The sequence below is a fragment of the Agelaius phoeniceus genome, chromosome 2 (genome assembly GCF_051311805.1).
Source record: "Agelaius phoeniceus isolate bAgePho1 chromosome 2, bAgePho1.hap1, whole genome shotgun sequence".
In the NCBI taxonomy this organism is placed as follows: Eukaryota; Metazoa; Chordata; class Aves; order Passeriformes; family Icteridae; genus Agelaius; species Agelaius phoeniceus.
In genome coordinates, this window is record NC_135266.1 from 77990611 (window position 1) to 78007618 (window position 17008).

Genomic DNA, 17008 nt, shown 5'->3' on the forward strand with positions numbered 1-17008 from the left:
TCCCCTCCTTCCCTCCTTCTCCTTCCCCAAGCATTATATGCCAAGCACAGTGCCATAGTTCAGGACAGCCAGCTGAGCTGTGTCCCCTCAGCCTCGTCATGGGGGGTGGGACAAGGAACAGAAGAGGTCTTGACTCTGTGTTAGCACTGTTCAGAAGAGACAAAATAATTCCTGTGTGATCAACTCTGTGTTCAGCACAAATCCAAAATGCAGCCTCATACCAGGTACAATGCAGAAAATTAACCATCCCCAAACAATTCCATTGGCACAACAGCCATTTTTCATTGTGCTCAAGTCTTTGTGACTGTGCTTGTGTTCATGCCTTTCTCTCATCCTGGTCTTGTGCAGGGTATGTAAAGCACCTGAAACCAGATCCTGTCATTGGAACTGTGGCCCTCTCACACTGTTCCTAGAAGTTTCAGCAACAGAGTGACTGATAGAGGACAATAAAGTCCTCCCGTTTTGTGAGAAGGCCATGGACAGCCTTAACTTATAGACAACATCTGTGATGTGGTGGGGCAGATGCCCTCGTGGGGAGCCCTCCCATCTCTCTTGATGGTGTGTTTCAGGTATACAGCCTCTTCTGTGCCTCTAGAATTTATCTGGCAATCTTTGTGCTATCATGTTCCTTGTCAGTGATAATAAAACCTGTCTTGCCTATAGAGGATTTCCTAATGAAGCATGGAAGGCAATACAAGCAAAGCTTCTGTGCACTGATGCACCTTCAATAAATCACACTCATAAAAGGCAAGAAAGTAGCTTGATTTAAAAGTAGAGAATTAAGGTCTTTTATTCTGCTGCCACTAATTCAGTAATTCCATGTGCATGCAAAGGCCCCATGATGCTTCAAACTGTTAATTTAATGCTGCCATTTAATGAGTAATGTAGTGGTATTGTACAAAACACTGTAAATTCTGCTGCAGTGTCAGGCAAATTGCTACAGGCTGATATGGTTTATACATAACAGACTTCATGAAATTATTTTTTCTCCAATCCTTAAACTTGATATATTTATGTATACAGAGATTATTTCCCTTATTTTGCTTTTTGTGACTTTTACAGAGGATTTTTTTGCTGTTGTTTTCCTCACTCCAACCTACTGCATGGAAATACCTCAAAATAAACTATAAATATGAAGGTACTTGCATAATGCTCCTCCTGATGTCTTATGTATGGAGGCAAAGGTCTTAAAATTCCTGGCAGGATTTATAAAACGAAAGGAAGCCCATTTCCAGTATGTCAGCTGCGGACTAACTATGGCATTCCTATCTTTCAGTGAAATTGAAAGAATTTTCTAAAATTGATGGAGTTTTCTGCACAGTGCAAGCAACGCATGGCGTGGGGAAGCTGCAATCATTTTTCCTTCTGTCAATTCCACAGCACTCTCCTCTGACAGATGTGCAGGGGTGTTTTTTCTTTAGTCTTTTATGTCCTTTGAAAGTGAAGAGGCACAATTACTAATTGTACTGAAATGTGTGGATAAGATTTGAAACTCAGCAATTAATTTTATTAAAAAAACAACTTTAAGTCCCAAATGAGTAGAATAAGATTGGTTCTGATGGGATATTGTTGTTGGAGGTACTTCTTACAAGTGCATTTTGGATACTAAAACTTCCATCCTTACATTTTTCCTGAAAGACAAATAATAATGGAGTATTTTTGTATATGCTATGTATTTTCCATTGTTACACAAACTCTTGCCCCAGGAAACCTGTACAGAGCTGCAATGTAATTTTAGCAGAAGCAGAGAACCTGTGAGTAAAAATCTTGGGATTTGGGCCACAGTCTAAAAGAAACCTTGCAGTTCTGTGCAATTCACCTGAGGGAAATGTTTCTGAGAACACAGCTTACCTTTGGGTATATTGGCAGCATTTAGCTGCTAGGTTGTCTTGGGCTGGCTGCAAAATTGCTCTTTTTGGAGCTTAGGAAAGGACAGAGGGATTTAGAGGACAAATGGGTAGAACTGGCTGCTTTGTATCAGCTTCAGCATTTTTATATGCTGCACACTGGGGAGAAGAGCAATGGCTGTCATCTCTGCTTTTGACAACTTTTCCCTGAAATAAAATGACTAGAAGTCACCAGTGCGCTGCAGAATAGCCCAGTCCTAACACTTATCCTGCTGGGTTTATTTTATCCACATGGTTTTTCTGGGCTCTTGTTCTTCCTGGCAGGTAAGGGCAGCCAGTTTTTCAAGCAGGAAATTTTCCCCTACAATGATTTAGGCCTTAGGAATCATGCTTTTACTCAGTCTACTCATCAGAACAAGTGCTTATAGGATCTACTTTGAGGGGTAATCCTCACTGCCTCCTGGGATGCCAGGTCCTAGGAAAAAATGTAAAAGATCCAGAGGAGAGATTTCAAGTACATCAATTTATTTCAAGACTTCCAAGCTGCTAGGGAAGGAAAAGAAAGCACATTGTCTGAACATGTTTTGAAGTTTATTTTTTTCTGACTTGAGGCATAACATTTTTTCTGCCTAGCAACAGTGAGACACATAGGAGGTTTGAGTCTCTCTTGCTGATGTTGGCAAGTTCATCCTTCAAAAGCTTAGCTTTCCTCTTAGCCTGGGCCACCTTTTGAGTGTGTGCCACATCATTAACACCTCCTGATCTGCAAAACTTGAAGCACTTTCTTTAACAAAAACAAACCTGTATTCCAGCAATGGCCTAATGTGTAACTGGCTGCAGTTAGTGATATTTATAGCAAAGTTTGAGAACTCTTTGAGATTAGTCTCGTACCGTTTCTGTAAGAAACAGATGAGAAATTTTGGTAATTAAACAAAATTTAAGCAGTTTAATCTCATTTGATCTAATGCCATCTACCCCTCACCTCTGAGCTTGTGTAAGAACATACATACATACATAAATACATTTTGCTTATTTATTTAGATCTAATGTTAATTTTTTGTGAACTCATCTCTTGTAGAGGGGTATTCTAGTTCTGATAACACTTTCTGTAATTGAAGGCTGTTCCCTTAGAAACTGCCAGCTGAATAACCTTAAACTGCAATGAAAATAAATAGAGTAACTAATATTTGCTGAACATCTGGGGTTTGTGAAATATTCTTATACATAAATTTAGCAAGTGGGCTTCTGTGAATAAAAGTGGGTTTTAAAATTATCTATTATTGTTTTGATGTGCATTGTAATTTTTTTACTTGGATTGAGGTGCTCTGCCAGTTTGTTGTTGAGTATACTGCGAGAAATTCTGCAAGCAAATTAAATTTTTTCTCTTACTTATTTGTGATTTATGTTTGATTTTTAAACAGATCTTTATACCTGAAGCTATTCACTTCAGAGGTAACTACTGATATCACATGGATACAATAGCTTTATTCTCTTTCCTCACTTTCTGTTAGTTTACATGAAAATGGTATTTACATTACCTGTAGGCTAGGTCTAAAAGAAAATTCTTCCATCTTTTGAAGCATGGTAATCGGGACATTTATTTGTCCCAACTTTTATTTGGCTTCCAAGCACTTTGGGCATGTGGTGAATCTTACTCTACTGTTCACAATAAGGTTTTGTACAGTAAAACCTTGGGTTTGATTGCTCTTTGGCACTTGTGAACAAAGATAAATTAATAGGAAATGTGTCAGTTTAGGGGAGAGGCTTCTTCTGACTCCCAGACTGCTGGTCAGCTGAATGTTGCTTGCCTTTCTGTCTCCTGGAAGGGCAAGACAAATTCCATCTGTTGCATCCTATTTAAAGCAGCCAAGGCAATGGGGAGCACATTTTGTTACAAAATCCTGGTAAATTCTGGCTGGAGGAAAAAAAATATCAAAAATTCATGATTCAATGCAGTAACTGCCACTAAGTATTTTTTAATATTAAATAACATATAACCTTTTGCAGGGAGCTGCAAAATGCTTAAAAGTACACTTATAGATGGAACCTCTTGGGGCATCTTTCTTGGATAGCAGAAAGACTGCTGAAAGAGCAGTAATACTATTCTATAAAACTCAGGTCAGTAGTTATTATACATCAAAATGTCACATTCCCTTGGAATAGAATATTAAGGAAAATATTGCATGCTGATACCTTAGAGTGATTGAAGGTGGTATACATGATAAAAGTTAATATAAAAGAAGCTGCCCTGAGTTTATTCTTGTGGAAACAGATAAGGAATGTGAAATCAGAACAGAGATGATGAAGCTATGTTTTGGCTAGTTCTTGGAGAAGTGCAGTCCCTGTCTCAAGATATTCTCACAGGATATCTGTTATGATCAACAAGCTGTGCTTTTATGGTAGAAAGGTTTGATTTGGTTTATTTATTTATTTTTTTTTTATTCTGAGAAATAAAGCTGTTCACCTCTATTTTTCCTCAGGAGCTGTTAGATTACTATTTTAATACAAACATATATTTATGCACACAGTAAACCTGGGTAATCATGCATCTTGAAGATAAAGACCAAAAGCCTTAAAGTGAACCTGAGATTCTGGGGGAACCTTACATAGAAGTGTAAGAGCAGTTCATATGTGTTCCTCAAAGGGCTGAGGATTTCATGCCTGTTTATATTGCTTTGTGGCAGTCCAGGTGGAAACCAGATGAGATGAGACAGAGATTCCCTGCCAGCTTAGAATGGAAATTGCTGCATGAGAGGCTGTCTCCTGGCAAAGATAGCTAATATTCTGATGGGTCCTTAAGTGTTATTAAAATGACAATTTCATAACAATAATTGCCAGCACTATGCTGCTGGTGGGTCTGAGTTACATGACAGGAATGTAAGCAAAACTATTTCATAGAAACAGCTATAAGACAATTTATTTCACTCTGAAAAATCTTTTTCTTAATTAGGCTGCAAAACTCAGTCCCAGTCAGAATAATTTTCAGTCATCAAAAGAAGAAGCAGGAAACATGTTTAAATGCCAAAATTTAGGAGTAGTAGTAGTAGTAATAGATTCTTTAGTAAAACGACTGCTGAATATCAACTGTACTAACCATGTCCATGACAATCATCTGCACTACTGATCATTAACTTCACAATGAGCAGCAGTGCTGATTTATTTAATGAACCTGCAGGTAATTGTTGTTTCCTTTGCTAATTATTTCAGGGAAATGAGACCTGTTAGCACTGAAATGGCTTGAAATACTTCAGCAAATCTTTCTGAAGGGTAAAACGCCTGGCTATTTTCTCCTACTTTCTGTTCTGTGATAAAGTTTTTGTTATTCTCTTGTTGTTTTAATTAGTGAGAATTCTCTTTTTCATCCCTTAAATAGTGAATCTTGGACATAATGTATGCTTTAGTATTTGGGGAAACACCTTCACATAATTAGCACATAGTGCTTCTAAAAACTGGAACATTTCTACTGTTTATGACGTAAAATTGGAAAACATTTAAAGTCAGTCTGAAATGCTGAAATAGTTGAAGCTGCTACTTTCAAAAGCTCTGCCTAGTGCAGTACAGCTCTGTTGTTCCTGCAGGTCTGTGGTGAGACCTACAGGGCTTCTCTTTCACCCCAGAGCTCTGCACATGGAAATAAGAGGTTGCAGCTCTTCTTGGTTTACACAGATTGTGGGTTGTCATAACAGATAGGAATACTCTGGCCACTCAACCTTAATTTTCTCTGAAGAAAGGAATTTTCTGCATAGAAACTTTAATCTCTGGCTGTACCTGAGTACCTAATAGTAGGCTTCTAAGCAAGCTGCTTCTGTCTGGTAGAGAGTCTATGAGACAGCAATAGATCTGGTGTTTATGCTTGCAGTTAGAAATGCACTGATTTTGTTCAACTCCACTTTCCAAAAGTTGCGTATTTCTATGTTCTTGCCTGTTTTATCTAATATTACAAATTGGATTTCCTCTCAGGGCCCCTTGTACTTCACTTACTACAGCACCAATGAGGAGACTACCAATTTGTACCTCATTGTTCTTAAGACATAACTTACTGTCAAGGATGTGCTCTTCTGTTCTAGTGGTTACACCAAATTTGATTAGGTCAAAGAGAAGTGACCTAATTGCCAGGGAGCAGGAATGACTGTGAGCTGAAATGCTTAGACTATCTGGGGTATCAGTTTCAGTTCCTGCTATTGCTAATACTTGATTCAAGAGATTGCTGACTATTCGCTTAACATCAGCGCTTAATTCTTCCTATCCGAGTAATCAGAATTGAGTCGTGCACCAGTAGCTTACTTCCCTTCTAAAAATAGCTCAGAGATAGTACACCTTATGCAGAGGGTCTTTTTAAGCAAATGCCAGCCTATTCTGGCCAGATGATCAGAAGGGAAAAAAGTCTGTGCAAAAATTAGATCTTGTCATGATATTAATTTGTTAACTTTACAAAGATGAGGAAATTTACAAGTAAAGGGTAGAAATAGAAGAATCAGAGTGTGTGCACGAAGGCAGGTGAAATCAATAGAATAAATTTCTAGAAGGTGCCCATTCATATCAAGACAAATGGCAGGATCCAGCTTTCTGAGGAAGAATATCATGATAAAGTCTATATTCGCTAATATCATAGTACCACAGCTCCAGACCAGAGAGGAGAGTAGAAGCCCTCTACTTAAGGCAGAGTTTAATTACAGGAAGAAATTTACCACATAATGAGAGCACATCTTGGAAAAGGATCACTGACCACAAAAGTCTTAGTAACCTGCTGCTGGTATTATAACTGAAACAAAATCATCTTCTTTTCCACTTTAGTGATGGTGCTGATGTGAAAGAATAGAACAATCTTGATGTTCAGTCAAAATTTATAATGATTTTAAGTTGAATGAAAATTTAATCTCTTAGTCTTTAGTCTTATTTTTGTCACCTGCTCTCTGTCCACACCCTGAGCAAGCAATTATTTTAATTGAGTTGTTGGCTTTCAGAGCTCCTACTGCTAACCCAAGACAAGGCTCAGTCACTATTGTCACCTTGCCTTGGTCTAAAAATGCTACATTTTCTTAACGATTTTCTTAAGGACTATAATACATCTGTAAGTTTTAAAGACACATATTTTTCAAAAAAACCCTTGTCTCTGGATTAAATTGAACTATTTTTAAACTTGTAATGTAATTGCAGCAAAAATTTAATAAAATATTTGAATAAGCATAAAACTATGGAAATAAAAATTGAAGAAATGTCTGTACATCTAAATTAAAGAGCATGAGACTGGAAGAACTAATTTCAAGGCATCTAAGATCTAATGAGCATCAGGTTCTGATGTGAATATTAACAATTCAGCAATACCTGTGGAGATGTATAAATGTACATTAGACTTGCAATTGAAAATTCTTGATCTGCATTAGAAATAAATATTTCCTTTTTTGTAAAAGTGATACACAGAAAACGATGTCTATTTTTAAGCAGACCATTATTAATTCAGTCAATACTGTCTCTGAGATTCCTTGGATTGTGATTCCAACGCCTTAGAGTCTTAGAATGTAAAATGCTGCCTTTTACACAGACTATATTACAGTACTATTCGGCTAGTTCACATTTAAGCTGGATTTTTGTCCCCATTTTAATGACAGAGCTCTTGAGGAGCATTTTTACATCTTGCTGTGACAGCCTGAAAGCATTTCCTTCCCTGTTCCTCTACTCTTATGTCTATTCTTGTGGAGAATATTACCATACCTGTTTATCTCCTTATAAGAAACAGCCTGGCCAACATTGAGATGGTCACTTCACTCAAGGAGAACAAGTAAGTTCTTTTTCCTATGCTACCCATTCAGAAATAGAGAACTATACCAATTAAGGACATTCTGGTGTGAATTTCTTGTCATTTTTCACAAATTTTCAATTTCATGTGGGAATTATAGACTAATATAATTTCTATACTCTGTACCTTCTCCATGTGCCTCAAGATTTTAGAGGAGTGGAAAGGTACAAAAAGAGCAGAAAATAAATCCCTGTGTGGTGAATTTCTAGGCTTCTGCCTTAAGCAGGATAATTTTTTGCTTATCATCACTGATAATGCCCCTCACTCTCTTAAACCTCCCAGCAATAATTAAAAAAAAAAAAAGCAGTAGAGCTTGAATAATTAGGAAAAGAAAGATGATTTTTTTAAATGGGGATGAACTGTACCATTTTATGCAAAACCAGAAAATGTCCTCTTGAACTGACTTGATATGCTAGAAACCTGTTTGTTATTACCTATGCATCAGAAGCCTTTTCATCCAATTAAAGGATATATATTTAGAATCTTTACAAGGTCTATGTGAAAGATGCTCAAAGTATAAGAGAGATAATTTAAATTTTTTTTCTGTGTGAAAAATCACCACACAGAAAAACCTAAGTTAGGTTCATTATTACTCCAAATTGAGCCTTACTTGAAAACTGTACAAAGCTCACTGACATTTCCTTTGAAGTAGAACTATTTTTCAAGTTAATAACACAATGCAGTGATACACAAATCACGGGTTATTTTACATATCTTTTTTGACTATTTCACTTTTCTGCTACAATTGTCTCCCCATACCTGCAGCATGCCTAATAGGTATTCTTATAAATGATGCTGAGAATATTGCCTTATGAATTTGTCACATTCAGCAAAATCATCAATAATTTATGGGGATTGTACCATTAAAAACATACTTTCATGGAATGAAAAGGTTATGAAAATGAAATGTCTCATGCTAGGATTTTGCTCTTGCCTTAAAGATTCTAGTCATTTGCACAGTGCTCTACAACGGTGGTATAAAAGAGAACAGTCTTCTTTTTGATGGCTTTCATTCAGGTGCCAGAGTTTCACATTTCATGCCATTTGTTATGTATAGAAAATCACTTGGAAAAGGTCACCATCTATCCTAGTCACTTCTTACTTAATTAGGCATTTAGCAATGACACACATTTAGCAATGCTATTATAAATGAATTCCAGGAGAGATAAGAAACCATGATGACAGTGTCAGTTGATATTTATTTAGGTACATGAGATGTGCAGAAGTCTGCATGTGTGCTTGACAACCAGTGTGAATTGTAGATACAACCACTACATCACAGAAAAAGAAGTTTTAGACTCCTGCTTTGCTCCTGGAGTATATGGGGGAAACCTTGGGCTGAAATAGATGGAAAACTGCTTTTAGCTACAGTCTGCCCATCTTGACTGACAAATACAATAGCAAATATTCCCAGTTTGAACATGAGTGCCAGAGAGAAGCACCAGTCTGAAGATGTGAGACAGGCAGATATTATTAGTGTGTTTCACAGCAAAGAAATTATTTCAGTTTACATTTCAATCAATGAGTGTCATAAAAATTACAGGTTCAAAAAAACTAAGAACAAAAGAAGTCACAAGCATTTAGTCTCCATTCTGCAACTTTGCTTTGGAAATGCCAAATTATTCAGAAAACTGGGCAGAATAATTTTGGAAAGCCTGAAGAGAGATGGTCTTTTTGCAGTGGAAAATACAGTACTTTTGAGGGTTCTTTTAATATTTTTTTTTTTTTTAATCAGCTCTTTATAATATACTATCATTTCAGTTGTAATGGATGCATTTTTAAATATACAGAAAGGTGGGGTTTTTTAGGTGTTTTTGTTTTTCACTGTTTTGGACACTTTTATAAATACTCGCTAAATGGGGAGTAGCGTAACACATCTCTCTTTTGTATGTATGCATGATATAAACAAGAATTTATTTATTCTGCACATGGGCACTGAGATATTCTGAGTGGAGAGTCAGGGAAACTGCTGTTCCAGCACCCCATCTGGAGCTGTTTACCAGGGTTATGATGAAAGCAAAACCTTACAAGGTATTAGAAACTATGAAAATGAAACCCTTCAAAGCAAGTTCCATATTCACAAGCCTTTGAAGCCCACCTCCATAGTGTGCTTTAGGGTGGTGTGGGTGTTTTCCTTCCCAAAACAGATCATGCCAGGCTTTGCAGGAGCAATACAGGAAATGGAAGCACTGCTTCTCAGCAGCTGCTCAGGTTGGTGCTGGTATTGAGGGACAGAAGGAAGGTCAGGGTTTTGTCTTCAGTCAGTTCAGAATTACTGGTGGGTGAAGCTGTCTTCACCCTTCAGGCATGAAAGAGGCCATGAACAGAGGGAACCTTTTATTGACCTTTCCTTCCTATGACTGACAATTTAGAGTGAGATGCACAGGCAAGAAGGGCAAGAGAGTTTGCACGCAGTATCCTGTCATTATCTGGTGGTTCTTCCATGAATATTTAATAAGGGAAGGATGTCCAAGAGGCATTTCACATTTCCCAGAAAGATATTTAATTTAATTCCTGTTTTGCTGGATTTTTTCTTTTCTTCCAGCTAGTATAACGCAATTTCTAAGATTTAAAATTATGTACTTTGGAATACTGGATATTTTAAAGTTTCTTTTATTATACTTCTCTGCATTCATTTCCCACTCTTATTTGCACCAGATGTATGATCAGTGAGATCCCATACATATCTGTGTTCCTTGAATTGACAATTTCCCTGTGTATTTAGGTGCTACTATGGAGTTAACCAAGATTTTGAAAACACTGAGTGCAATATTTTCATTTACATTGTGTGTTCCCTGGGAATGATAGCTCAGTTCCTGTCCTTAGGAGCTCAAGGAACACTTCGAGACTTTTTATTTCATCCATTTTCTATCTATGGTATCTTGAGAGGTTATTTCCCTTCCTCCTGGATTTCACTGTGTCCTCCTTGAAGGTGTGCCTCCCTTTAGTTTGCAGAGTAATTTGAAAATATGAGTTGCTTGTAGTAATCAGTTACTTCAAGCTCTTCATGTTAACTTGTGGAATTTAAATAGAATTTATTTTCAACTCAACTCTTTTTGGCTTAAGTGAACCCATCCATTTGCAAGATGGGAGAAACACTCAGTGCAACTCTATTGACCCAGTCTGATATAGTGACTCAGGACCGTGAAGTCCAGGAGGAGCTTTGGCCCAAAATTAACCCAATTCTGTGACAGGTATGGCAGTCCTGCAAAGCTTCCCAAATTTATTTTATATCTGAAGGGGATTTTCAACAATCTAATATGCTAAAAATATGCGCATCCACATGTTAAAGCACATCCTAATTGCAATGAAAGATAAATAACTAGGGAAAGTAGCTGAATTGACCATTTTTCAAATATAGATATCCTATTCTCTATTAGCAGCATTTCAAATCACCTCAAGTGTATTCAAAATGTCATCTATTTTTTTTTTTTTTGGTTAAGGGGATCATCTGATGTATTCAATTTCTGGATGTTTCTACAGTCCAGGTAGTTGAAGTTTACGAGGGTCTAAAAACTTCCAGAGTAGAGCACACAGTGTCCAAAATTAACAGGTCACTTAAGCATGAGTCAGCACAGCTTTCCTGAAGTTAGTTCAGTTCAGCAATAATGCTTGGAGCATCTGGCACCACTAAGAGTGGTTGGGGTTTTTTTCAGAAACATATGTTTTATGTGCAAGCATCCACAGCAGTTTGAAAAATATGATTCATTTTCTTGTAAACAGAAATGTAAAAGTTTAAAATGAAAATTTCAGTCACCAGATCTAGAAAGATGTATTCCTATTTAAATCAGCTGCACGTCCAATGCAAAGTACACCAAGGCTTGTATCAATCCTTAAAATGTGCTAGTGAGAGCTGAATGCCAAATAGCTTTCCACAAGGCCTGTTATGCTAATCACTGTGGCAATCAGTTATTTATCATTCTTGCAGACATGTATTTTCCATTTACGCTAACAGGGTTGTTGATTGGATTTTGTTCATTAAATGGGCAGAGTCAAAACTGGTCTTATAAACTGCTGTTCAAGTTAATTAGTGAGTATGTGTTTATTGAGAAGCAGAAAACTAAGTTTTAAAATTATAACCTACATCAATCAGGCCTCTTTACTACATTATATCAAAATCATTCCACTTAGTGTATTTGGTACAAAACAGGGAGTAAAAATGCTGCATTTTCATTTCCTCTAGTCTCTGATGGTCTGGCAGTAAATGTGATGTTGTTAGTCATAAAAGAGTAGGAATAGATATTGCCTTTTCCTCTGCTGTCTTACCTAAAACTCTCCCAGGCTTTGTATATAGCTTAAAAAGTGGTGCAAAGATAAGAAGATCCTAAAGCTTGTTTTTTTACAGTCTTGAGTTTATTAGCTATTAGCAGGTAACACAGATGGTCTGCAAGAGCTACCATGAGGATATAACCCAAACAGCAATAATTAGAGCAATAACAATAAAGTCTTACATCCAATCACTGATGGAAATGCTAGACTGTGATTCTGGAGACCCAGTTTCAGCTCCTACATTTTATGTCCTTGTGGGAGGGATGGTTTCATCAGCCTGGGTACCTTCATAAGCTTCCATGAATACTTGTAAGTGTTCCTTTGTAAAACAAAGGAAGACACATTTCCTTCTTCTGCCTGCTGCAAATTGTTTAAAGATCCAGCTGAGGATTTCACAGATCTCAAAAGCCTTTTCTTTCTAACTTGTATCACAACTGAGAGTATATTTGATTACTCTGGTCTTGGGAATAGGGAGTATTCTGAAAAAGCATCTGTTCAGTGTTGGAGTTTTCTTTGTGAATAGTTCAGCATTCACTGGACAGATAAAGCAGAATATTTGAATTTAAAGCATATTTTCCTGATAGGAAGCAGAGGAGGTTTGGTAGTCAGTCTTTCACAGGTCTTTTTAGTACTTGAGTGCATGATGGCTTATTCACTGCCCTGCTGTCTCCAAACTGAGGAGCCCTAGTCCTTTCAGCCTTTCCCCAGGTGGCAGATGTTCTAGATTATACCCTTGGTCACTTAAGTTAGCTTTCTCTTTGCTATTTCTATTATGTACCTTTCTGAGCTGCTAAGACCTGGAGTGCACACACTACCAGTACTGTGATAAAACCAAAATTTTCTTTTGCAGAAAATTTGATTTTTAATCTTTGTTTTAATAACCTTCCCGATGGCATTCAATTTAAACATTCTAGAAGATTCTGTATGGTGACCCATGAGTTTTTGACTTCCTTTGAGATTATTTCAGGTTGCCTTTCCTGAGTTTCACTTGTCAGTTCCACACTCAGCATTAGGTTCACGCAGTTTAGGTTTTCTTCATCTCACTTTTGTTGGCATTAAAAGGTAGCTACTGCCTTTTCCCCCCTCAATCAGTTTTGAGCAGTCCATGAGTGCTTCAACATTATCTACCACTTAATTACCTGAAAGGGCTTTGTATAGCCCTCATAATGTTGAGATATAGGTTTTCAAAGGTGGCCAGACATCTCTCACCTTGCCACTGAGCTTTGTAAAATGCAGCGTCAGCCACAAAAGGGACAGAAATCTTGTTTGTCCTTTCTCCTGGCTGCCATTTCTCCTCTATAGCATCCTACCAGGAACCTTGTGAAAAGTTGGTATGGCACTTCAGATCTTTCTGAAGTGCCATACCAACTGACATTCAACAATAGAACTTGGATTTGCAGGGTGATAGGCCTCCACTCCCTCCCCCACCATTAATCTGGATAGAAGTTAGTTTTATTTTGGGTTGTTTTGTTTGTTTGCTGGCCTATAAAAATAGACCTACTGGATTTGTGTGTGTTTTTAACATCCTTTTTAGATGCTTACAGTTTACAATATCTTAACAGGATGTACTCTTTGATGAAAAGTAAGAAATGGTTCAGCAGTCATATAAGAACAGAAATGCCTCACTGTAGTTTATGAAGATAAATCACTGTTGTTATGAAGGTAAATATTTTCTTAGTGGAGGGAAGAACTCTGGAAGTAGCTATGCCTTGAGCAAAGATTATGTTTGCCAATATGATGTCACACCAAAGTTTAAGGTGCTGCAGATGTCTTATGCCAGAGGACTTTCAGTGTCGTAGATCTTCGTACATCAGAAACTTTCAAGAGATGTTTGAGTGTAATAAAAAATGGCCCAAAAGGAAGAACTACTCTTCCGGAAAGCAAAGTTGCAGAGATCCAGTGACATTCAAGTGTAGAAAGTAGAAATCTGACAAAATTTTTGCCACTGCAAGCCTGTTTCTCATGATGCAATAATACATTCAGCCTGCAACCTGCTAAAGTTATCTCATGCATTAAATGGACAAAGCTTTGTTAAGACCATTAAAGACTGCTGTTTCCTATTGTACGTACCCTGGCCATCCGAGAGGATTTTTTTAATAGGAAAAATTTGTAGTGATGAAATTCCTTTAACTTCCCATTCAAAAGCTGTGGGATTTGCTTCTATTTCCAGTGGAAAGTCAGAAAATATTGACACAATGCAGTGGAAATCTAGCCTAGTGTTTTGGATAATCTAGTGCAGCCATTCTCAGGTAAAAATGCTTCCTCTTGTTTGGAAGGTAAAAGGCTCACCATTTCAGATGGCTGGTTGGAAGGCAAGCACTGCTAGGTCAAGAGGCAGGCTTCATTTCATGTTGTCCTTGTGGGAGACAGTGCCCATGGACTCCCTCCTCCTTCTGTTTCTCCTCCCTCCCATCCCTCTCCATACACATGCAATCCCTTTTTCACTTTGTTACAGGACAGGGAAGGGGAAGGAAGGACGGGCTGCCCAGAAATTTGTAGGACAGGGTGAAGTATTGCTTTTTCATTTCTGTAACTGGAGCAAAAGGGACACTCAGTTCACCATGGACAATTCAACTTTTACCAATATGACTTGAAATAAAGGTAGTGTATCCTGAAAAAAAATCAAGAATTTGCTTTTGAGCCTTGTCCAAGTACAAATACCAGGCTTGAGCAGCCCACGCCCTACAGCCTGGAGATCAGAGCAGGACAGATATTGAGGTATTTTGCCTAAAGCATATGTGAAACTTGTTTGTAATTAGAGCAAACATACATCTAAAACATCATCATCTAGAATGATGCTCTCCAAAATGATAGATTTGGGTGTACATACTACTCAAGAATAAGGGACTGAGTTATACAAAGTAGGCAATTGACCTGGGGCTTCTTTTCCAAGTTATTCAGTCACTCCACATGACAAATTTTTAAAGAAATATCAAGAGAATTATCCCATTTTACTACCCTAAAAAGTCCTTTTTGTAGAAGATTAGAGACGGTGTCATTATGAAATGGAAATGCTTGTTCAGCCAAGGAGCAGAGCAATACAGCTTTAAGTAAAATTGTTTTTACTTAAGCTTTGATCCAGATATGCCTCAATTGCTTTCAGTATCTTTTTATTCAGTTGTTTTCTGTTATTGATATATTTTTGATTGATATATTTTCCCATCTTATTTTCTGTACAAAAATCAAAATATGCTGAATAACTTTATTTGTGATTAACACATATTTGCCTGCCTTTGCTATTTATCTTGCTAACTGTATTTTTCAGGAGACTCTCCTGTTCTTATTTTATAGGCTGTTTTTAGAATTCATGAGTTTGAGCATAAAAGTGAAAAAACTCTCAACACCAAACCATATCAAAAGGGAGGGTATTTTCCTCTAGCCTGAAATATTTATTTCATCATAATAAAAGATGAACGAAAGCATCCCACACTTCTTTATCAGTTTCTTCTGATGACAGAGGTTTCTTATACACGCTGAGGTGCTTAGCTAATAATCTGACAGCAGAAAAGTAGCACAGGAAGCATTAATAGCTGCATATCTAAATATTTTTCCCAGTTTGCACAAACAGCTGACCCGTAAGAACCTTACAATTGACTTGACAGCTGTAAGAAGTAATGTGAAGATTGAAATTGTACAATTATCCATACATTTCTCTTTCAGGCTTGTGAGGCTTTAATTTACATACAATATCATTATCTTGTTTAAAGTACTAAAAATATGAACCACAGTAAAGACAAAGTCAGGTCTCTCTTTACTGGAACTGAGAAAAAAGTATTAGAGCAAACTCAGGACCTGTATTTTTGGAAGCAGCCTGTCTGCCAGCATGCTTAGTAAGGCTGTTTGTAATACCCTAAAGCCAACTAACCTCTTGTAAGAAGATGCTGTTCATTTTCTCTTATCCTTGACATTGTTTTGCTCAAAAGTACAAAAAATAATTAAGAAGTAAAACGTCTTTCATCTTCAGAGGAACTGGGATGATGGCCATAACAGGGCAAGAATGGGTTGCAGTTTGGTAGTAGTTCTGATAGGGATTTTCAATATGCATAGTTCTCCATGTCAGCAAAATCAGATCATTACAGTTTTCTGTGACATTCATAACTATTTTAATGGAAGTCCTGATATAATATGCCATTTAGGCCATAATAATTTTTTAATTGAAGTCTCAGTTCAAATGACTGTGGCAATGTATTTTTATTTTCAGTAGGGGCTTTTTGACTTCGTACTGTGTTACAAAGTCATTTACCATAAATATACATTTCATAAAGGACTGATTGGGGATTATTAAGAACTCAAATCAAACTAACAAAAAATATTTGCTCTAATTGGGTTATCCTTTGTTCCATTTTTTTTCTCAAAAGGTTATATGTATTTTTGAAAGATATTTTTTTGTGGTTCTCCACATAAAATATTTCAAGGATAAGACAAAGCAACTAAACTTTTCAATTGAACATGACATGACCACACTGTGCTTTTGTGCCTCCATAGACATGGGGTACAAGTGATACTTGACAGAACGTTACAGAAAGGTCCCAGAAACCATGTAATTATTCAGTACATTGAGGATTGACCTTGATGAACTCCTTATAAAGCTTTTCTTTTCATGGAAATCATAGAAAGGTTAGGTTTAAGTTGGAAGGGACTTTAGAGACCATCCAGTTCCAAACCCCTGCCATGGCAGGGACACCTTCCACTATCCCAGCTTGCTCAAAGCCTCATCCAACCTGGCCTTGAACACTTTCAGGGGTGGGCATTCACAGCTTCTCTGGGAAACGTGTCAGAGTCTCACCACCTTCCCAGGAAAGATTAGATTCCCCTAAAAGCTAATATACATCTCTCTTCTGTTCATGATTTTTTTAAGGTAGAGAACCTTTATCTCTGATGCTAAATTGCAGATTTACATTGCAATTTTCATTAGGTGTAGTTTCATTTTGAGAATTCAGGCCTTCTTTACCTTTCAGATATTTAGCTGTAAAAAAAAATATTTACCTAGGAAATCTGAAATTTAGATGAAATTGAAATGATGTCAAAAAATATTTGATTTTAAGGGCCACCTTTTCCACATTCACCATTTCAGATTCATCACTTTTTCTTGAAA